The sequence below is a fragment of the Varroa destructor genome, unplaced genomic scaffold, assembly GCF_002443255.2.
Source record: "Varroa destructor unplaced genomic scaffold, Vdes_3.0 BEIS01000007.1, whole genome shotgun sequence".
NCBI classification, from domain to species: Eukaryota; Metazoa; Arthropoda; class Arachnida; order Mesostigmata; family Varroidae; genus Varroa; species Varroa destructor.
Window position 1 is genome coordinate 37,224,414 of NW_019211460.1, and position 24,581 is coordinate 37,248,994.

General features: G+C 40.6%; 1 protein-coding gene across 5 annotated transcripts in view; it reads right to left on the minus strand.

Moving 5' to 3' along the window:
* The window catches only part of LOC111253731 (sodium/calcium exchanger Calx-like), a 41,341-nt gene extending 16,972 nt beyond the window's left edge, over positions 1 to 24,369 (minus strand). For 4 of the 5 annotated variants that reach the window (XM_086976322.1, XM_022813593.2, XM_022813592.2 and 1 more), the window contains exon 1: positions 23,682 to 24,369. The gene's annotated coding sequence lies outside the window, so the exon portion shown is untranslated. Of the gene's footprint in view, positions 1 to 7,226; positions 7,505 to 23,681 lie in introns of all 5 variants that reach the window. The other variant, XM_022813590.2, reaches the window with a different exon arrangement.
* Between the last annotated feature and the right edge of the window lie 212 nt (positions 24,370 to 24,581).

Consider the following 24,581-nt stretch of genomic DNA (forward strand, 5'->3'; position numbering starts at 1 on the left):
TCTACTACAGACCTTTATTACATACTAAATAGGTCTACAGAGGCTCATACCAGAGCATCGCTAGAAACATCATATGTCAAATAGAAGAATGGAGGTAAGACCTGCTCTTGCTTATAAGGATGGCAACGACAAATTCATTGAAATAACAACTACGGATGGGCCGTAATACTCACTCCCTTCAGTGTATAAACTTTGATTCCAGCCCCAAGGGAATTCGATTAATGCCTAGAGCCCTAAGTCTTACGCAACCTATCACTTCGGTGATACGAGCCTGTGATTAGCTAGACGCTAGAGTATCAGCGCACTACTCAGGCTATCGCAGTTGCTAGAAGGAGGAAAATTCTTATCGCTCAATCTGTGTCCCCAGGGCATCCACTCGAGACTATACAGTACACGGGGGCGGAGAGTATCTAGTCTAGTCTAGTCCAGGTGTACCTTGAAGAAAAAGAGGGGTGCTCTGGTCCACCGGCGCCACCGTCGTCGCTGGTACCGCCGCCCCCTCTGGCAGCTCCCCCCTCCTTGCGCGAAGCTATCCATACGGCTACAGGCAGTTAGTTGTCTGCAAGCCTAGCGAAGGTGGATGTTATAGCTTGGGCCTTGTCTCCTGCCACCTCATCATGTTACTTCGCTCAGCCTCGTTCTGTCCTTCTACTCTTCTCTCTTCCCTGTATTTGTGCGTACCATGACACCATAGAGCTAGCGCTATTTGCTTCCATATTTACCCCCGCCTTTGACAAGAGCGTGATCGGAGGTTAGGATGCCGAGGTGCTACAGTGATGTCAAATTTGACAGGGACGTGTCTGGGAGTACATTTGAACGCCATCGACTTGTGTTCGTTGCGTTTCATTGTACAACACGATTGCAGCAACAAGCACTGCTAGGATTAGCCTTTTCGCGTATGTTCACTGAAGCGGTATATGTTCTGCAGTAAAAACAATTGTTAATGATACAAGTCGGTCGTTCGGAGAACAAGCCTGGTCCTTTTTATCGCAATTATAATTTGTTACATCGTGCGTTCTTGTTCAAGGCGGGAAGTCTTTGTCCCTATCTCGAAAATCGTTGCATGAAGTACCGAGGCGATAAGCCCTCGAGCAATAGCGATACTCTCTGCAGGTGTGTAAGTAGCACCTTGTTCGCCGAAAAACGTCGCTCAATTTCGCTAGATCTGTAAACTTTCGTATTCAATAATATTATCATTTTTAAATGTTAAGTTTTCCACGAAACTATATAATTTAACCCTATAAGAAATTAGCTGAGCGTTATATTTAAATGTCTCTAGATCCAAACTAAACGGTCGTCATCCTGTGCTATAGTGCCTTCAGTACGAGTCGAACATCTTGAACAAGGCTCTAACTAAGGCTCTAATTTTTTTAGTTTTGACGCACACAAGCTTAGCCTAACGGCAGAACGCTTTCATCCTTGGAAAATATCGGTTTAACGCTAAAGGGAACACGAAGATTGTCCATAGACATTCATGTAACTCCTGAGCAAAATTGGTTTTCGGATATTATGGGAACAGTAAAAGAAAATTAAAAAATGAAAACAAAAGTTACATACCTATACCTTGTTGTATACAATAAACGAACTTTGGTTTTAGAAAAAAAAAGCAATTTCTTAGTCATTGTTATAGGGTCGATGACGCAGAAATTCTAATCCATGTCCATACAAAAAAATGCCAAGCACATAGAGATTTTAATGTTACGTACTCACTTGTTTCACCCTGAGATAATGAATAGCGGAATAATAACAAATGTTAATTACAGAATGAAAAAAAAATCGCTGATAGGAAAGAACACAAGCAGAAACTGTAACAAAACAACGACATAAATAGAGAGCATAAGTTTTTTTTTAAAAAAGGGCTGGTGACTTTCAGTACGAATATGCCCGGTCAGCTACCGAGGAACAATGTCGCTACGGAGGCTACAATAACGGATGAATGCGAACAGTTTTTTTTAAAGAGTAATGAAATAGGCCAGGTAGCACCTAGTGCATATGTCTGCTACGGGACATATGCAAACAAAGAATGAATCAGTATTTAAGCTCGGGATCGACTGGCCGCAGCCGCTCTCGGTCCCGGTATCCGTATTTAACCATACAAATGTCCATCGCTCGCGTGCTAATAATTCCAGCTTACCAACAATTTTCATAATTAAAATAACCTCTTTTTTAAGGCCTAGATCATCACCCCTGTTTTCATAATATTTTCAATTTGATTGCTGTAATTGCTGTTTCGTTCAATTTATAATAGAAGGGACACTGTCGCTCTTTGCAGATTCATTCAAAAATATTTAGATGATGTGCCTTACTTAATAAACATTGAAATAAAAAAGACCTTAATCTTACTTCAGTAATTATATATTTTTGATCAGCGAACATGCTCCGTGCGAACGTGAACATATGTCGCTCTTGCCTGTCTTTTCGTAAAAAATGCATGTGTCACCTTTTCTGCTTTATACGGTGATCCTACTCCTATCCAAGGCGTAATTCGAGTAATTCTGTACCGTATATACGTAATTCTACCGAAACAACGCCATTTCAGTTAAAACGAGTGCTTTTACCTTTACTTGCCTGCTTGACCTTGTAAACCAATTGATTCATCCCTGCCAGCTCCAGTTTTATTATCTCTTACAAAATTATGAAAGTACGTGAAGCACATCGTGTGAAGGCTATCGGTTACCCATTGGAGAACGCGAACAAGCCATAGAAAGTGTACTAATAAATTATCGAATGTTGCAAAAGTCATTTTTTACTTTCCTCTTGAGGAACCTATGAAAGCTAATTTTAAATGGTCGCATAAATGACTGCTTCGGGAAAGCAAACACAAAGAACATGCCGCTTCTTCTAAACACGCCTATTTTTCGAAATACTTCCTGCCCAGAAGTGTTAGCCGGTGAAGACTAACGGACAACGTTTATCCACATAGAGCTGTGTCAGTCGAGGGCGAGTATGAAAATCAAGCGAAAAATGACAGTAACCAGCAGCTGCTGCTACTGCTGCTGCATCTTCTTCTTGCATTTGCCTCACTATCTACGATAGCAACGGCACCCCGCCGCGTAAGCGAATTTAGCCGCCAGGCCTTGAAGTTCAGCACAGCTGTACTGAATTTAGCGACAACACTTGTCGAGTCGACATCTCGTCAACACTGTTCGCCCCATATATAGATATATACAGCGCATGATCGTGCTGATTAGATTGAGCAACTGCAAACTGCGCAGTATTCGACAGGGGCCTGTCGGTTCTTCGAATTCGTCTCCTTCAGATTTTACTCGGTTGCTCAGTCACTCATCCACTCACGCCCCTTGTAGTATACGTAGCAAGGAGCATGATCAGGAGACATCATGCTGGGCGGGCGAGCAGTCACCCGAGTGTAGTGCCGACCGTTGAAGGTAATGCACCGAAAGGAAAACGGTTCGAACATATGCCATCGCCGTCGCAGACCATCTCTCCTTTGAAAAGTGATCTTTTGCCAGATGCAAAAACAAGAAGGGGGCTTCCATCAGATGCTTTCAGATTATATAAGGGTTGACTGCTATGCGAGAGCTGTCTGGGAGAACTGCATTATTAAGTTGATCAATTTCATTTCACTCTTCTTATTCGAATATGCAGATTTAATCTGGTCTCTTTCGCGTTTTGACGGATATTGTATTAGATAAGAACATCTAGCAAGAAACGAGGCACAAATGTGGGCCTGAAGTACTGACTGACCCACCTGTACGGATAGGTATATATAGTAGTTATTACACAACGATAGGGTGAATACTGGAGGGGTAAACGAGGATGGTTACCTGCGTTTAACGCAACCGGGATAAACATATTTTCTTTTTATATCAGCAAATCGAACTAATTAATGTTATTACAATCATCGTAACACTTTCTGTATGACTACCAACTATGTGTATTATGCGTGCATCGGACCCTTTCTGAATCTTAAACAGGAAGTGTTGACTACCTTTGATTATATAATCTTGTGGTAGGTTTGCCGTAATCCGCCCCGTATGCCATTAGAAAATGACTTTTTTTTTTTGACGAGAAAGGTTTCGTCGTGACGAGAGAAACGACTTCCGTCTTGGTCACTAATGTCAATGAAAACTGTTCATTGGGTACTCTATTGGATGATCCAAGGGCAGCGTGTAGGCGCCGAGCAACGAAAGATACGAACTCGCGAAAGTCAACACAGGCTAGCAGTCAAATGGCCTGCGGATCGATCCAATCAATCGCGATAAGCTGCTAAAAAGCCAACAGGGTTTGTACATGAACATGACTAGAGATACGTTGTGTTTGTCACTAATCCAGTAGTACTAATATAGAAGCCAAAGGCTAAGAGTGAATTGGAGCACTTCGTTTGAAGATAAATTTCCAATTTGATTCTTAACAAATGACAACAGCCAGAACTCTATGGATTCACCCCTCAATGACGCCTTCATTAATACGTATTAATAATAATGTTGTAATATGAACATCACAAAATCTTCCTGTCGCTCTGAAAGCGGCAATAACAATGAAAGCGTAGCGTTTTCCAGTGTATTAGACTACAAAGTCTGTCCTGATAGTCAATGGCGAGTTCAGCCGTAATGAAAATTGCCTATACAAAGATATACGATTATACAATCATTAGTTGCACGGAGTAATGGAATTTGTATCTATCTCTCAAATATATAAAATTTCAAAGACAAAACCTGATTGCGACACCTGGACCCTAGAGAAAATTCAGGCCGCTTGTGTTGTTTCACCACCCTCTCTCCATGCCTTTCCATTCATTATCATTTATTACAGTTGTTGCTATTATTGTTAAACCCTATTACCGTAGTAGAAAATAGTCTGCAAGATAAGGACAATACCTATCGAGTAACCGCAAGAGCGAAACTGAAAATCGTCCATATTGTAAATACATTTCCTACAGATGTAGTCGACTCGGATCACTTTCGTATCAAAAAACGGCCAATTCAGGTTCAGTGATGCTGGCGCTGACGACCGCAACCATCTCAGAAGGGCTGACAAATCTTTGATATTAGGCAGCTTATCCTCCTGGCCGGATATCTCTGTAAAGAACGACCGCGATTACAATCACCCCCTCTGCGCTTCTCAGCGTTTGCTATGGTTGAGGTGGCTGCTATTGCAAATTCTAGCTCCTGTTTGCTGCCAGTAGCTCAGTAGGGTGTGTATATGGCATTCGAAGTGATTGTTTCTTCCACCTGCTGGCGTGCGCCTGCGTCTGGCTGGTGAGACGGGCGTAGCGATATGTAACCCAAGAGCAGACGTTGTACTGCCACATGTCGGATTGGCGTTTGCCTGAATCTCCGTCTGCCACTCAGACAAACCAAACGAAGCGAACGTTATCCTCGTGCACCCACTCATATAGTCTTCATGCGTGCACTGGCCGTCTGTCCAATTCTCCTCCTCCTTACTGTTCTTCTAATGCTGTTCCTCGATCTTCGGAACAGGGACCTCGCGCACACGGCTGCCGCTATGATCGGCTGGTTTTCAATCTCAAATCTCTTTCTACTCTGGTCCCCACCGTTGCGTCCCCTACTATCTCTTATCATCTGTCATCTTCATCTTTTTCGTTTTTCTGTGTCTCCCTTGCTCGATGTCCTAGTCGGAGTGCTTTGCACATACGAGTAGCTGTATTTAGGCTTCCCTGACTTCTCCCAAGCCTTCGTTGCATCTTTACACTGCCTCTTACACATCCGACCCTGTGGCCAAATGTGCTGATAACGCTGATAAGTCACAATGAATAAATACATTGCAAGGCTGATATTGGATGAGGGAAGAGGGAGCAGCATTCCACCTTGCAATGGCTAGCTAGCGGTGGTAATGATAGTGGTCGCTAAGTAGCAATGGCGCACAGGTTCACTAAAGTATACACACGATACAAATGACACTTACAAAGACACATCAGTTTATTCTGATCGGGAGACTACAAACAAGTTTGGAGGCAGTTTCAGTCGGCGATGCGAATTAGGGGTGCTTAAGTATCACGGGTGAAAGGTAGCTTTGTGTGCCTGTAGCAGCGACGGGGTGATAATAGATAAAGCGACTCCGATCTGGCAGGGTTGGTGTTTGACAAACCCCAGCCAATATGCAACGAGCGTAGGCTGAGGCCAGCGTGAACTACGGGATTTGTGGGCGGTTAGACAGATTAACTGACCATGGACGTGTCAAAATGCTTCTTTTTGAATGTACGCTTGTTTCATTGAAGGTGGGTAAAGCAGTGGCTCGAGAGGAAATGAACCTATGCACGTTGCTTTTTTGTATGTATGTATGTATGTATGTATGTATCGAAGAACGTAATGAAAGTGTTTAGAACGAGGCGAAGAAGGTCGATGCTGATACATTTCGTTCGATGCGCAAGGAGAATGGGTATTTATCGGGCAGATCGTTGCCCTTCGCAATGGGTGCTGTGGTAACTTCGCAATCATAGTCGCTTTATAGATTTATAAATAAATTTTATGAGAGATGCTGGCCATCCGTTATCTGCCTTTAACTATCTTTTGCCACCCGTTTTAGAATATCAAGAAGCTTGCTGCTGTAGACGCCGCCATTACCGAATAAGGCAATCCATCAAGTTTACATATATATTCAGTGAAGTCTCAAATGGGATAGTAAAACAAGGGCCTATAAGTAACTTAATTAAGCTTATACCGGGGAGCAAGCACAAAAGAAATTTTACAAACGTTATGATTTCGATCACTATAGTTTAGTGGGGAAGGTAATAGGGACAGGCACAGACAATTAAGGTTACAGTTACCCATAATAAAGTTTCAGCCGATGCTCTATGAATCAATATGAAGACTAGATACTAGTAGTACAAAATAAAGCGGACTATGCGGTGGAGTATGGCCTCTAAGGTGTGATAGCAATATCGCCAGCGACATTACCATGAATGAACCTGGCTGGTTTCGTATTTTGTTTCAAAAACAAAAACCTGCGATTGAGTTCATTAAGATTGTGTAACCAAAAAAAGGAAACCCTATAGTGAAGATTCCCGATAGAGATAGTGAAGAAAATCATCTACTATATTGGATGCATTGAGACATCGGTTCTGTATGAAAGACAAATGCTTCAGTTATGCAAAATCGCAGTTGACGCGTTTGAGGTAATTAACGCCTGTGTATCACCTAATTTGTTCTTACGATTGAGCTGAATAATTATCTTCAAGACTGCAAAAACTAACAAATGTCTCAGACGTAAAATTCATCACATTTTTTAGTTCTTCCAGTCCTCACCTGTAACGATGCGGTGGAACAAATCCAGCGGGTTTTTGAGTGCGTTAAGCTGTCACACAGTGATTGATGGGTCTGCATTTGCTCCGAATTCGGGTCCTTCGGCACAGTTCTTGCTGTAAGCCTTGTTGCCTCGAAATTATCTTTCAACACGGTCCGACATAACTGGTGTAAAATGTCTGACTCTTCTACGAATCTTCTAAAAGTGGCTCGACCATCCTCCACCATGAGTGATTTTGCTTTTTCGAGGTTTTTCGACCGTACTCACTGTGACTGGTCGCCTGAAACGAGGATAGCCTTCAATGCTTTCTCGTCCGCCGCAAAACCGTTCGTGCCACTTGTACACTCGGTAATGATTCATAGCTTGATCCCCAAAAGCTTCCTGCGTCATCGGTTCCACTTGGAGCTTCTAGTTTACAAAAATATAACACATGCTCATTGGTCCTTTATTTCGTTTTCTAAAAACACAAAATACAATCGAAAGTCACCCACTTCAAAGCGCCAAATGCAAAGCGCAAGATCGAACGCTTTCAATGGCCCGTGGCTATCACGGAGCGGCGTTTAGCCGAGAAAAGCGAGACTTTTCTCTATACTTTTTTAAGCCAGGATCATTGCGGCGTTGTTTGTATACTATCGTTGGATATGAATATTGAACAGTTCCGTTATTTTTCTATCTGCTATTTTTAACCAACTGCTATGCGAGATTCCTTGTTGTTTTGAGTGTTACTTTCGATACTTTCATATCATTCCTGTAGTATGTGAGCTGCTTTCCAGTAGAAGTAGAATATTCAACAATATGGCGCAGTTAGCCTTTTTTTTTGTTTTTTTTGTTTGATACAAAAACGGTATTCTGTAGTATAAGCGGTGTAGGGCTCTGGTTTGAGGTGGTGCGTCTATTTTCGCTCCTGTACATGCGTGCAGTTAGTTCGTTTCCTCATTAGACCGTGTTCGATGTGCATCTATAATCTCCCAGTTCGTCCTGTCATTGTCTCAAGCCATTTATTCTATCTTCAATTGAAATGCAGCTGTATTTATTGTTGCTTAGTTTGCGGGGGCTGGAGGATCATTTCGATTTACAACACATCATCCAGATAGGAATAGCAGACAGGAAACAGCAGTGCCCCCTACCCGATACGTTCTTATATTAGCGTGAGATTCTAGCTTCGCAAACACGGAATATACGTACATTACACAGTCAAAGGACAATCTGCGTCAGTGGCAGTAGGGCGTCTGTTGTGTTTAGTGGTTGTATGCGGGACTTATTCAGCAGCGCATCTATATGAGTTTAATAGGCTTCGGCCTGTGGTCGTGTTGTCGATAAATGAGAGGCCACATCAGAACGTAGCGAAAGGCTTGTTGGTACGTCGTTCGCAATGCGGGATGGCCGAATCATTCATTACCAATGCTAACAATTCACGCGTCCCTTTCTCGTGTACCTGATAATCTGCAATGGTCCAAGCGTGCTATTTGTCTGTTAACTGCTTCATACTTTTATTGCGATAGCGTTACGAGGTTAATGTGGGCAGCGGCGTAAGACGGACACTTTCTAGATACAACAAGATATGAATGTCACCCGTTCGATGCTTAGCAAAAATGGCGTCGTATAGCTTAGCCAGCAATATCGAACAAGTCGGTCATTTCCTTTCCAAGGAAAATCACCAACAGACCAATCAAGTCCCGAAGAACAAAATGTAGCGATAATAGATAACACGCCTTACTTATCAATTGCTCATGATTCGACTCCGGGTAAGTATGGAACTTATTACAGTAGATCGATGAATTGCATACCTCATAACAAAACCCAATCACGTCCTTTCAAATCACTGTTTTGCTCTATTTGTCGTAGACTATACAGAGGGCTGCGTTACAACCCGTAAACAGAAAACCTCGATCTGGACGAACTTGTCCATATTCATAGAACCGTAGAGGCTATCGACAAGTTCTCAAGGTACTGTTTCTCATTCATTTTTTTATGCGGTTAAAACTAACCACCGAAGTGGTTCATTAAACGTTTTAATAAAAATTAAGTTACATAGTGACAACGATTTATGAGTGAGAGAGACTCGTGCATTTTCACCATTTTAATAATAATAATACGCGGGGTTTAACATGATCAATCTTTCAAATACATTTAGAAAAGTGTAAATAGTAAATCATCATACTTATAATCATCATCATCATCACGCTTCTCAGTATATATAAGACACTGTATATCGTCAGAACAGGTACCCGACGCCAATTTATTTCCTAAATATTTTAAGTATAGCACAGAATTTTCAGGTGTAGAGTTATGTCGTATATAAATGCCACACACTAACCCTTCTGTGTCTGATGAAGATAAAACCTCGAAGCTTAACCTTCCACTTATTCAATCCATATTGCCTAATTCCATCAATGCTATGATCAGAATCACTCGGACGTTAGCACTATTGAATGAAAAAAGCATCGCCTAACGACCATGCATAAAAGAATTGCACCTCCCTATTCTCATGTTCTGCTTTGAGGAACACGGCAACAAACGGACGTTGCAGTCTGTATGACAATAAAAACAACACTGCTGTATTGATATTAGAAAGAGCAGAATAAATTCGTTTTAAGAACAGCATTAAAACTATAATATAAACTATAATGGCATTTAGTTAATGCTCATTGGCGTAAAATCAATTCTTCAGTCCAGTCCTTGTATTACAGCAAAAATGATTAGGGCCTTAGTATTTACGAGAAGTTTTAGAAAAATACTTATGGCATCTGTTAGAGTCTCCGTACGATCGTAACTAGTTTCACTATTTCAGTGGCTCACGCTTTGTAGCTAATGAGTTAATTTTGTTGAGGGTATATCTTGAGGGTTGTGTGCATAGAGCAGAGCTTGTTGATGAATTTGTCGTCGCACACTTGTTACCATTGGACTATATATATGGAGTTGAACCAGGCAGGGAGTACGAATATTGTGAAACTTCCTGATAAATGGAATATACAGCTTCTAGCTAAATACGTTTGTTCTAATAGTGATTGAGTAGAACTCGAATTTGTTTTCTTCAAGTGCCGCCCCCTTGTGGCTGGCTGATGTCATTGCCTCTTATACTCCTTCGATTAAGCCCCAATCGGACAGAAAACGTCTAAAGCGTGACGTCGTGTGCAGCATCTACGTGAAGGCTTACTATATTCAGAAGCTGGACGACAGATAGCAAAAACGTTTTCCTATAAAACCACGTAACTGAGTCGTTTGCCATTTTTTCGCCTCTGAATATTTGAGTGATGACGTCGTATCATTTCTTTTCTATTAGCGAATATATTTACTGATCAAGTGAATCACTCGCTGGTTGTTAAAAAAATATTTTTCCTTAATTGAGCCTCATAATACTAGGTTTTTTGCTCTGTGTACAAGCGTTTACTTAAACTAAATTAAAAAAGGTTTATTGCACAGTAAAAATAAATAAGTAAATGTATAAATTATGATTGGTTTATGATAGTGGAACGCTAAGAATTAAGCATCTAACTGGTTCTAGTCAAGGCTCAACGATGGTGCATTATAAGGCCATTATATACACGTAGGGGCCTCGTTCAATCACTCAGTGAAGTGAGGAAGAACGACGATTTTCACAGCAAACCATATGATAGAACTACCGTGTCATTACGCAAAAACGACTAGTGCGACAGTCCGCTAATCTTCATTGAAACCATTCAAGATCCAGTAATCTTCATTGAAATTCGACGTCAAAATTGAATAACGATGTAAAATATTGAAAAAAATGTGCATTATTATTATTAATGTGGATTTCGTCAAATAGTTGTTATCAGGTCGATAAATAAATGAAAGATATTTTCCATACAACCTGAGTAATAGCGGAATGAACGTCTTGTTTCTGTAGGACTATAGCCGGTCCGAAGCATCGCTTATTGTCACCATGCACTTAACTTTGACACGACGTCCTCTAAAGGTGGTGCATACCCAAAGCCGATTTTGTTGGGGACCTCGCCCCATGTCACGAAATACTGACATTTCATCGTTTCTTAAGGGTTCCTGTCGTCTGCCCGTTTCTGCGCGACGATCCAGTTTAATGCTTGCTTACAATAAAGCCCTCCTACGAAGCGTCCCGCTCGCTATTAAATCAAGCATCTTACGTAATGAATATTACCTACGATTGTGGCCCCCCCATTGTCTTCAGGGGGTTCAGCCGTTTGTTCGCTTAGTAGCTCTACGTTGCCCTGCAACCCTGCAACATACCAAAGCACCGGGTTCTCGCTGGTGTATGACGGTCAGTGTTACGTCTTATAGAGCTAGCTAAGCTAAAATGACGTTCTGCTATTGTTCTTCATATATATATATATATATATATATATATATATATATATATATATATATATATATATATATATAGAACTAATGAACAGAAGCTTTTTTTAGATTGAAAACGAGCAAAGCAACCTACACTCGCAGTTCTTCATGAACTTTCATAAATTCAAGTAATAATAATGCGTTATAATTTGCTTAGAAACGAATAATACTTGTGCGGATCAAGATCTCACTGAAATCATTATTTCATTCGTTCTTGCTTTGCAAACTCACCACTTGTCCTAGATTGTCGTACTAATACTGACAAGCCTGGCTTTCATTCAGTATCATATTGGAAAATTGTCAAAGCAAACGCTGAAATTCGTCACATATCGATAAGAAACAAGACTGAAAGCCTGGACATGCCTGGTCCTATATGGTCAAATTTTGAACAATTAAGCACTCCTTGCTGGACAATTCTAATACATGGACAATGCCCCGGTAACGTAAAAGTTAGTTCGGTAAATATATCAAACAACGGATCTCGCTTTGCTAACGCCCTGCTTACGCATCTTTGAGAATATCTTGAATAATTAAAGTTTAACTGTAGGCTTTCGTATATCTTCGCTTTGCCTCATCTTACAGGCATTTCCTTACGATAGCTCCTTGGAATTCATCAAAATGACTTCTAGTCTTGGCGACAATTTCGGAGCAGCTCTTTGGTCAATAACAGCTATACCAATGCTGTGGCCTTCAATGGCCTGGTAACATATCGAGCTTTGCCTCTTCTTAGAATTTAAATAACTTTTTTTTTTAACAAAATTATCATTCTATTCCTAGTTACCCTCTTTTTTAATAGACAAATAGTCACGCTTCTTCACAAATAGTCGATGAAGGGTGGTGGAATTCACCGTTGTCTTTTCTACCTGCTGTTTTCCGCCATGAAGCTCTTTATATCGAACAGCGAACTTTGGCCTGTAACTCTAGTAGAAGGCCATCCCTATTCCTGCATCAATCGCAACCGTTAATGCCATCACTATTAGCATTGGGGTGGCAGCCTGACTGCGGCGCTGCTGGCGTCGGCGGAACGCGTCCTCCTTAACGTCATTTGATCCGCAAAAAAAAGCCGTCCCCAATTCCAACCAAATGGATGATGAAGCAATCGCATTTCGCTGGCACCATTAGTACTGGGCTGTAATTACGTTACCACCACCATCGCCGTGTGTATGATGATGATGATGATGATGATGACGACGATGACGAACCCAGGCAGCACCGAACTGCAAACGATTTTGACAGTTCTTCGCTTTTATATTAGTATTTCTTTTTCATAAGCTTCGTATTTCACTGTATTTCCTCATTGGTCGTATTTCTTTGGACTCTCGTTTTTTCTTTGCAGTTTGTATTTTACGGCCGCTAATTCCGGAAGGCCGACAACAACGGTCCCGTTGCTTCTGCATTGATGTCTTCACACCGTCGGCCAGTGAACACAGTCGTAATAAAAGGGACGTTTTCTTTTACGATCGTACATTGGCCTGGACATCTCCTCCCACACGGGCCATCAGGTTTCCCCAGACGGCGGAGCATCGGAACTTAGCTTCGCAGACATCTAACAATTACAACGACAGTGACGACGACAAAAAGAACAATAACATCGACAAAGCAGATCTTGAAGCTTGGCTACACCGCAGCCACTACGGAGACTGATCAAAACATTTCAGTCCGCTTTAGCAGCAAAGATCACTATTATCATTGCCGAAATCGTCACCGCCATCTAAAAAATACGTGAAATATGGACGTGAGCAAAACAGATGAATGGTTTTCTGAACCTCACAGCGTTTGTTTAGTTCCACTCCTTGACGTCAGGCGGTGCATCGCCAATAAATATACGCTACTTTACGTTTTCAGATGGGTTTCCATATAGGGTAAAATCGAATGTCAAAAAATATGTCGCACTGCCAAATTATCGCCTCCTGAAATAAACTAATTATGCACGAAACAATGATTATAATAACACATCATATTATTACACAAAATATGAATGATATTAATATCTATGACTAGGCTTGGTTGAAGGCGGACTACCCTAGTGTGGTATCATAAAATGATATACGATAAAATATCGTACACTATTCATATTAACTTGGTAATACTTTCATCCTGCATGTGAGATAGAAAAAAAGGACATGGAACAATTATAGCATTGTTGTACAAGCATATGGACAAGCAGTGAATTATAGCATATTATACGAACCTGCGTCGGTGCTACATGTCGTACTTGTCCATCTTGTCATGGAGCTGACTGGAAAGCTAGTCCAACAAAGGCTTAGATGTTCTGTTAGCGAAACTTCGCTCCCTCCCCACACCTTTTACGGGCCTTGCCGCGCATTTACTCGAATCATATCTTGCATGCTTGGAGCACACACCGCGCCACGCTTCTATATATATATATATATATATGTATGTATGTATGTATGTATGTAGCTTATCGTAAAGTGCTTGCTGAGACAATCTCCCTATTCCGACACTCTGTCGAGGCAGACAAGCGAGTTGAAGCAGTAAATAACCCCATTTCTTGCTTTCGATAAAGCTGAGGTTTACTCATCGTCATCATCATCATCATAACCAGTTAGTGGCTATCTTTTTTCTTTTCGTTCCTTTTTCTTTTGGAAAAAGATTGTAATAAGCGTATCTGTGTCCAATTACGCTGTACCGCATAGCGAAATACTTCAGATCGTGCTGAGTGTACAATGTGGCGGATCACGTAGGCATAAGTTAAAGACCGCGCCCCCTTCAGTGGGTCTCCCACCCGTCTTTTAACCTATCGGTTCGTGCTAAATGTAAACTTTAAAACTGTGCAGTATATTAGCTCACGCACGTTCGCGTACATACGATTATGTCCTTCTGCTAAAGTTAGCGGTATAGAATACAAGGACCAGTTATCGATGAATGCGAAAAGCTGATCCTGTTGTCGTCGTAGTCGTTTGCCGCCACTGCTAATCACAGATAAGTAGGTAACAATATCAGCAGTCCTAGATAAAGAAAAATGGCCGTATTTTTTCTAGTTGTAGTTGGTATAATCGTTCAACTAACCCCGAGTAATTATGTAGCGATTATTCGTTTCGACAAACAATCTGAAAGCTCTGTTTGAAGAATCTTCTGCTATTGATGATTATGATGAACACTATAAACGTTAATATAATTGGCCGGTAAAAACAGCACGAGCGAACCTGTTACTGTTTCTAACAAAGTGACAAATAGAACGCGCAAACAGCGTACCAGCCCAATAACTAGCCTCGCTTCCGTCAATGGGGTGGGATACCCCATTTTGATATTTTCACTCAGATAACCATAGATCGTTTAAAGATGACCTAAATGGGTCCTGTGGCTTCGGGTGGTTTTTTTTTTCTCGTAATTTTCGTGTTTGTGTGATAGCATTGTCGTTGTATCCATGCGGTTCGCCTGTCAGCTATTCAGCTCGTATAACGGAAAGAGGACTGATCCTATTTAGTCGAATTCCGTTAGCGGTGACGGCGGCACGCGAGCCTCGTATATTCAATGCGCCACCGCTATTTCATCGTTGCCGTTCGCGCTATTGCGAATGAACTTTGCAGGTGCGCGTCAGACCACACAGTCAGGCGCGCAGACCAAGCGAGGAAACGAACATCAAAATCAGATCAGTCACAGCCATTGATGATGGCAAAGATGGAAACGTAAGGATTAGGTGAATTGTCTGATTTCCGATAAATAGGTTCCGTACCGTGGCCGCGGACCGGCACGATAACGCCTGAGAGCAGTGTCTTATGTAGCGCGCTTAGCCCTTTGCTGCACTTGTCAATGAAGACAACAACAGCTACAACACCGTTAACGGTACGAACGGAAAATTCACCGACTGACTCCATGCTACCTGTCAGAGTAAAATGAAATTCCGTTTTTCCATCGAAGAATGGAGCCGATAGCAACACAACATTTCTGTGTGCCTAGAGCCTTGACGCTGTCTTGCACCGCTACGTTAATAGTACGTTCACCATTCCCAATGCTGTTATTATGAACAGAAACGATTTTACATTGGCCACCCGTTGCTTGTATATTTTATGTCTCGACCCGCTAGTACCTGAAACAAACGTTGCTGGATACAAAAAAAATACAGTTCCACTCAATTTGTACATACGATGTTGTTACAACCAATCTTTAAATGGCATTTTAAATTTAATTTTTTTTTCAGTTTACAAATTGCTTATTAATTGTTTATATATATATATATATATATATATATGGTAGGATGACACCGTATGGGCCAGAATGGGTCGAAATTGTCTTAACGCTGTCGTTGGAAACAACCGGTTCCACACGATAGAGAAGCACTACACCACTATACGAGTGTTCGTCATAGATTTCTATTATGTAGCCTAAATGGGCTCCCTATAATTTTTTCATATACAATAATATACCAATTGAAGACGTTTGTGTCGTTGACCTCAATGATTTCGTGCAAAGAAGCTAAGCGTTCAATAAAGCTGAAAGGAAAATGTTTTTCTTCCTAAAAAAAACGATGATAATGGCTAAAGCAGCCGACACGTTGTAATCAGTTACAAAGTTAGGCAGGAACAGTTGCAATGCGCATACCGTTCCCTAGTTAACTTAATCGCTTTCAAACCGGCTTAACTATTGTGGTTTATTATTATAGGTACGAATAATTAACTATGGTAAGTTATGACCGATGGCCATACCAGACACGTGATGCCAATAAAGTGAGCAAAACTTCTTTTAAAAACAACGACGTGTTGCACAATGGGGCAAAACTACGACGCCTTAATTGAATACAGCGTATGTACATATCTGTATTCCTAGTATGCTGAGCTTTTCGCGAGAGCTTTAGGTACACTTTGTTTAGTATATATATATATATACTCGGATTCGAACCCGGACCACAACTCGTGCCTAGCACTAGCAGCCACATACGTTACCCACGGGATCAAGGTGGTCATGTGATATAACTGAAGAAACACGAAAAAAATTATAGACATACAAAATGAGGAAAATATTTTTTATATATTTCCTTTATATATATATATTTCTTATATATTTAACGGCCCTTTAAAATTCGGAAGCTCTATTTGCATCGAAAGTAAAAATCAACGTTTCGCTGAACGAAGTGGCCCATATAGCTTAACATTATATACATTATTCAGCGTGGCTGAATAATTATCCGGAGGTGAATTCCCCTTTTTCAGTGGCAATCTTTTTTTATAATAGGCTATGATGCTACTAGTTAAGTTGCTAGTTATTACTAGTTAGAATAGATGGAAATAGTTCCCGATTTATTAGGCCGCGTTGCTAAAACATTTGAATTTCAATTCTTTATCTATAATAATATGATAAATGGTGACCAATGTGGGCAAAAACGAACAGGACACAATTGCGGCTAATAAGAAGAAAATTAGTATTTTAATTTTATTACCCTTACAAAGATATAGCTTACAAAGTGATAACGGAGGCAGAGTTCAAGGAATTAAGTTACTCTTCTATATGACTGTAACTTAATCGTCTGTGCGAGATGACGGCGTATCATTCGGGAAAGTTGAGTGTCGGAATGAGGTCTTAGCGAAGCTATATTGGTAGCCACAACCGTAAAAAAACAGAGGATGAAATGGAAAACAATTTACAACAAATAATTGATCCATCTGTAAGTCGTGATAATGCCCCAAACTAAACCAGTCCCGATGTACAACGATCAATAAATAGCGCATTGTGTCTTCTTCACTTCGATACCTGAGCATGGAACTGCTATACCATGCCATACTGTCTTCCTATGTGATGAATTATCATAGTGCAAGCGAAACCTAATGATTACCCAATATTTCAATAATGGAAAAGAGGTAACGAAGGGTTTTTTTTTAAAATTACAACACATTATGCTATAAAAATTATAATATATAATTTTGTTACATATCGCTTAGTAATTTTTAACCCTAATCGCTCGTTGCTGCACATTATATGAAACTGTACTCTTGCATAAGTTGCAACAACGCTTTGAACGTCTCACATATACTGGAAATATAGTGTCCCATATATCTTCACATTGGTTCAAATCTCTGTGGCACTCAAGGTTATCATGTTATATAAGTCAATTTTACACGTTAAGCACGCATAACTTAGAATTTCGTTAAGCGAGCCGCGTGCCTGCATCGTTCATCGTTGATCATATACGTGTACCCCTTAGACGACACATTGCTGTTCGTAGAAGATGTGGGATACAGATTCAAGCTTTTCGCTATCCTTTCCGATTGGGAATTTATCTGCACGAAGGAGACAAAGATGGCGGAAATGGATATGGACCGTTATAGTGAGGTATCTCTGACCAATGAGGTTTAAACAAGGCCGGACAGAACGAATCGGTTTCTGTACATGGGTTCATCACATCAGATATGGACTACTCACTTAGCAGGGGCTACGTGTGTCTGCACAAGACATGGGGCAATATGCCTCATGAACTATGTTGAATCATGTGGTGCAGTACCATGGTCGAGTAGGCTTTCCAATCAGGACACAGATCTTCGAATTTAATTTTTTTCTTCAGTTCATATAACACAATTCTAATTTCAAAACTTAAATACTCTATCCGTATAAAATAGCGACAATATAATGATTTCCATAATACATAATTTCCTTTTAGTTCGCTTTTGAATGTAGCTTTGAAGCGGGCGAAGAACAAGCTTATTGTTATTATTTACCGTTCAACGAAGCCTGAATTAAATTCGAAAAAAAACTACTTAGTCGCCCATTTTTTTAAACTCGGTCAAATCTAAAAATCTAGTAACGCAAATCGTACAAATCTGAACCGTGTGCACTGAAAAAAATTCTATGCAGGCAACGCTTCTTTTTTTGAGAGCAACAAAATGACCCATGCGGTTCCATTTTCCTCTATGCATGTACATATAAACGAGCTAGTAAATCAGCTCGAGTAAACAAATGATAATGGTGCTAATTATAAACATTTGACGATACTGGATTTCATTATATATTCATTCATGTTTGAGATGCTTAACGTATAATGGAAAGACTATTTTTCAGTTTATAGCTCTATTGGAAACACTGCTAAGAAGCGTGGATGATGCCCAGTATGGAAATGTTAGCCTGCTTATCGCTAGTCTACGCCGATATTGGACGGTCGTGATGACGACTCTTTTGGTGCTGACGGTAGGCTACTGCTACGACAAGATCAGAGAACAAATTAGAAAATGAAACAACAACTACGTAACATTCATACGCTATCTATTGTAAAAGTAACCATTTTTTTTTTTTTTTTTTATATATATATATATATATATATATATAAAATTCCTTTTGATTTACAGATGATGCTCGAAAATAAACGTGAAACGTTTTGCTCTTTCATCGGGCTTGGCTGGTGGCGTTTGCAAAGGAAACCATTAGTTTCATAGAGTGAGAACACGCTTCATAAAAGCATATTGAAGAATGGTAGTGATTAACTTTGATGATTAAAATTGTTAAGAACAATCAGAAACGTCTATCTAACAGAAGCTGGAAATAATTTCATCGTTCTAACAGAGCTGTGATACATATATATATATATATATATATATATATATATATATATATATATTTGTGCATGGTTCTTTGAATCTGAACGAAGGTCAGCTATATACTTTATGCACTGGACGAACGCTCAGCAAGAGCTTAAAAGCTTCTTTGTTGGCCAACGTCGACATTTTACATTGCAACGCGAGCTGAAAGAATCCGAGCAAGATTTTTCTAAGGCAATTCGGAAAATCCTCAATAAAGTTTAGGCTTAATGCCTTCATTTTTTGATCAGTTTGAGCCTTACATTTTCAGAATTTCTGACCTGTCATCAGCCAGCTAGAATTTGTTAACTTTGTTGAAACTTTTTGTATGTGAGCTGAGCTTATACGTACCAATATCGCGCGGCGCACTCTAGCTACTAAAAAAAAAAAAAAAAAAAAAAAAAAAAACTTGTGATTAAAAAGAATAATATTTTGAAATTGACTATTTTGTGGTCTAGATCCCTAATTAAAGACTTAGTAAGGGTGGATAGTGGTTACATTGAGTAAACACGGATAGTGTATATACACGGTATTGTTTTTGGTACCTTTTACTTTCGAATCCAAACGCAAGAGGTTCAAATCAAAGCAAAGTGAAGGAAGAAGTTGAGAACGTATTTCACCGATCAGAGCTTATTTTCTTTTACGTAACAGAATACTAATGAACAAACTGCAAATGAACAATCGTTACATATATAATTAAACTCGTATACATCACTGTAAGAATTACTACGAGCGTCGTCGCGACCATACCCTTTGTCATTTTGCCGGCCACAAGCCGTTCACCACCATCTCTACTGCCGTGACATCATCAGCAGCAGTAACGCCAGCTCGCCTGCTTCGCTGTTTCCGTGTCCTTTCGTTGGTACTATAGCATTTACTTTTTCTTTCGTTGTTTAGTTGTTGCTATTATTGTCGTTGGTATTTTCCCACCTCTTCGTAGGCCACCTACCCACCCACACGAGCCCGTTTCGTTCCAGCGAAATGCGCGCCTACGGAAGCCGACTTTCGTCGGCTTGAATCGTTGCTGCTGCCGCTGCTAGCCCTGTTCATCAAGGGGAATTGTGTGCACTTCTGATAAATATTCACTATCAGCAGGCGCATATATATCTATATAAGAGTTATGTGTGTGAAATAACGATAATTTTTTTTTTGTAGACGAGGCGATGACCATTCCCGCTAAGGCACTGTAAACCTTTGCCTACTATATCGAGTATAACGCCGATCAAACCAGGGTATATATAGCAGTTTTCAATAATAAACGCCCTATATTTTTCCATAACAAGTTAAAAATCTGTACCTGTAGTAAAGGGATTGCAGTCGTAGATTTCCTTGAGGCAAGTTGTTTGGCTGGCTGCAGGGTAAAAGTTTATGAAAGCGCGAGTGTCATCGCTACAGAATAAATAAAATTATTTTTTAGTGGAAACCTTTTTTAAAAATGCAACAACGATATACGGTTCGGGCTAAATTGCGTCATTGATCTGTTTGGCTGGGTTTGATTGTAATCGGTTTAGTTGTTGATAGATTATAGTTAGACAAAGATGGCGCTCGGCTGAATAACCATTAGAGTTATTTATTTGAAGAGATCGACTCTAATAGTCAACCTGTAGTCAGTTCTAGCTTTTTATCGCGCCTACCATTTCAGCAACTACTACTGTCTGTTTGAAGAGGATTGCGACCGTAACAAACGACTAAGAAACATGGTGATCTTCGACCAGTATCAAAGTCGAGTGTCGGGCATCGTCAACTCTGGTGGACCTGTGTAAATTTCGTTAGCGTGCATGGAGCTCATATGCTAATTTGTAGTACATCGGTTTTCTTGGGAAAGAGCAAACTGGGACGTCTGCTCACCGATGACGACGGTGTCAGTGAGCAAACGAAAAATAATAACAATTTCAAACACTTTCGTAGAAGTAGCTGGGTGACATGTTAGGGACGCATATGTTCTTCTAAGGGAAAAGCAAACACATCATCACAGATGTATTGTGGTCTGCCGGAAGATGCCCACATAATGCAACTATCGGCAATATCATAGAAATCGAGTCGTACAAAGGCTGAAAAAACGTATTCCGTAATTTTGATCAGTGACTCCATATATTCTCAGACTCCCACCTGTTACAATCCACTTAAAACCGTCATTAAATATGAGCCATCTTCGCCTGGCCAAGGCATGGGCAACCAAATTAATCCGTTTTGCATAAGCGATGCTCGTTTTGAGTTAAATATGATTTCTCTTTAAATTATCGCCTAACCTAAATGTTAGACAGTATTTGTTATTCAATGCCTTTTTGAAGCTTTATCGAAAAGCTTCACCTTTGTTTGTTTGTTTGTTTAGCATGGTGCTGGCCCCTCGCGTAAAGGACCAGCTTCAAAAGCAATAGCAATACCAATATATCTACTGCCACAGCTTGATTAAAGTTAGTCTTCACTTCTGTCTAAATTCGTATAGAGCTTGTACCCTCTATGGCACAGAGATTCGAAGCAAGGCACGTTCTCCAGCTCCGCCAGCGCCATGCGTCCTACTAATCGATAACAGATATTTATTACTAGCTAAATTAAAGCACTGGATGAACAGTATTCAGGAAGGTGACTTGGACTGCGTATCAGGCTCGCTTTTGGTAACTATCAATAATTACAAAAAGGTTTTGCACGGCCGTTGAAACAGGCAGACTTATGTTCAATCAGCACAACGCGGAAAAGATTTGTCCTACGTTTCATTTATATGAATGTGTGCCTATCTTTCGACCATAGGTAAGCGTTGATTTGACTCACGCACCGACACGTATTGAGCAATATTCGACCCGTGAAGATGATCTTCTGCCGTGAGGAAAAAAACCAGGCTTTCAGCTACGTGTTGAAGCTAAGCGCAGAAAATAATGTTGAAACATTAACAAGACAAGCTGGATTTTTGCATGCTGATATAACAAGAACGATCAACGCATACACAAGTATACAATTGAGCAACAGCTTCGTCGTCATCGTCCTCTTTCTCTCCCTATACGTATATACGATCGCCTCTGTTCGAATACGGCCTTAGGCGCTTATAAAGCGAAGCCTACGCATTCTAATATTGCGGGATTTTTTATTTCTAGACTTTTTGTACATTAAGTACTTTGTAGCCGTCTTAGAACTTTCAATCTGAAATCTTGTAAAGCTAGTATGAAACATAGTTGAGCAATACATATCACTTTTGGGTTATACCTCTATTGTTAAAGAAAAATATCTCGCAAGTGAGTTTAGAAATGTTCAATTTTAGTTGATCAAAATCTTACATGGATAAAACAATGCGTAAGCCTAAATAAAAAGCGTAAGCCTTATGCTCATATTTAAATGTTCTACCTGCATTCAATTAAACCCTGCTAGCTAAATAGGACAGCTTTGTGAATTAGGTCTTCCCTTATGTCTCCGGACTGAACCTTTATTACGTAATCAGAGAACATTGCCACCAAGGCATGCCATTTCGGGACTGTCATCTATCACTACCGACCTTCAGTCAGCTTCAGCCACCGTTACCTGGCGTTGTCCTTTTATTTATCGTTAACTATGATCATAATTTAGATGCAATTAGTCTAATCCGCTGGTAAAAGCGGATACGCAGTGTAGGCGTTAAAGCAATGAAAGACTCGATCGTGTTATGTTTAGTATATTGTTGATTGGACAAAAAGTATTGATTTTCCGTAGGATTTTTCTATGACAAATAGTCGTACCGACGGACAAGTCGATGCAATGTCCTAATGAGGACGTGTCGACGATGCCGTAAAGATGTACAATTGGACAGCTCTTTACTACGGCCACGAACAGTAGGAGCCTATCGATGGAAACAGCATATGTAGCATTCAGCTATACCCGATTGTCACCTATTCGACCAAGCAAATTGGCCTTTCTGGTCAGTGGGAGAATCCCTCGCTCGCTAAACAACAAAAAAAGCTTTTCGGTCATAGGTAAACAGCAGCAGCAGCAGCAGCAGCAGTATCATTAATTAAATGATGATACGTATATCATAATATACATCGCTATACTCGAATACTATACATGGAAAAATAAAATAGTGAGGTTTTAAAACTAGAAAAAAAAGTATAATTGCGCTCTATGTAGTGCAAACAATTACGTGCAACCAATATCTATGATTTCCTGTGTGAGATAAAATGAATATACGTTCTTGCTGATACATAAACCTGCATCAACTTTGCCGTCAATCACTGGCAACAATTTCAATATACATATACTGTCAAAAATCTTTTATTTCGAGAATATCATTAGATAGAATATAGTGATCATATTTATGACGACGAACCGAAATTGTTCTCGTTGAAGGACCGCCCGGTTGAAGTACAGTTAAGAGTACAGCTGTTTATTTACACGTAAGAAAATTCACAATATGTATATACGTAAAAGGTCGACTGCTACCCTGCCTTATATGGCTTTAGCCAGAGCGCAAAGAGCGATGTTTTCTACGTTTCAGTGGAGAGCTATCTCTAAACTGGGAACGTACTGTTTACGCATCTTTAAATCTCGCGATCTGACAGTAGATAATTGTAACGTTTCCTTAATTTATTAGGCCACCAATAGCTCGGCTTGGCCGGCCTGGTGATTTGTACTTACCAGTTTCGAAAAACTATATCCTCAGAAGTCGTCCCTTGTCTTTCACTAGTAAAATTAAGACACTGCTGGAGTTATTACGAAGTAACAAACGGAAACTCTTAACTTTCGCTTCCTCCGTGGATAAACTATGGTACCGTTCGACAGTCAGAGTTGCCCGATTTCACATTGTTCTCACTGCACCATCTCCCTACACTTCCGTTCATATGCATTCAGACAACATACAAATGCACGTTTTTTACGTTCACGTCGAACGTAAAGAACCCACTAACTGTTCCGTAAGATCGCAAAAGATCACAGGCAACTTCCTATGCACAGCCAGCCGTCGTCTACTCTTTCTTCGTTTTCGTCTATTCAAACGGCACCTGCAAACGTTACCACGGCTTCGTGTAATTTAGGTGCGTCAGATGTTGGCAAACGGTTTGTACGTCTCTCTGCAACAACTGCCCCAGCGACGTCTCACGCGGGGCATTTACCATCCGCCATCTACTGCGGCCTGTCCGTTGGTCTGCCTGCGGACGAGTCGGTGCGTCTGTTCGATGCTGTGGTCAGTCTATCGCCACGATTGCGGCAGTGTTTATTGCGGCATCAGCCGGCAACCGTCAAATTTGAGAAAAAAATTCAGTTGCTATTGAAGGGAAGAAGCAGCGACAGCCGCAGCAGAAAATCAACGGAGTTCTTATTGTTGTTGTGTGTGTAGCGAGCTGTCTATTGCCGCGCCAATGGTTTTGTTGCTACTTTGGGTGACGTCGTTGAATTCTCGTTATTTCCGTCTCAGCGTTCGTTCGCTTCTGCTCTGACAATCACGGCGGCGGCGGCGGCGGCGGCGGCGGCGGTACAAGCACCATGCGAAAGGCAGCGGAGCGCCCGCCGCAGCTACCATACGAGGCAGAAGAGCAGGAA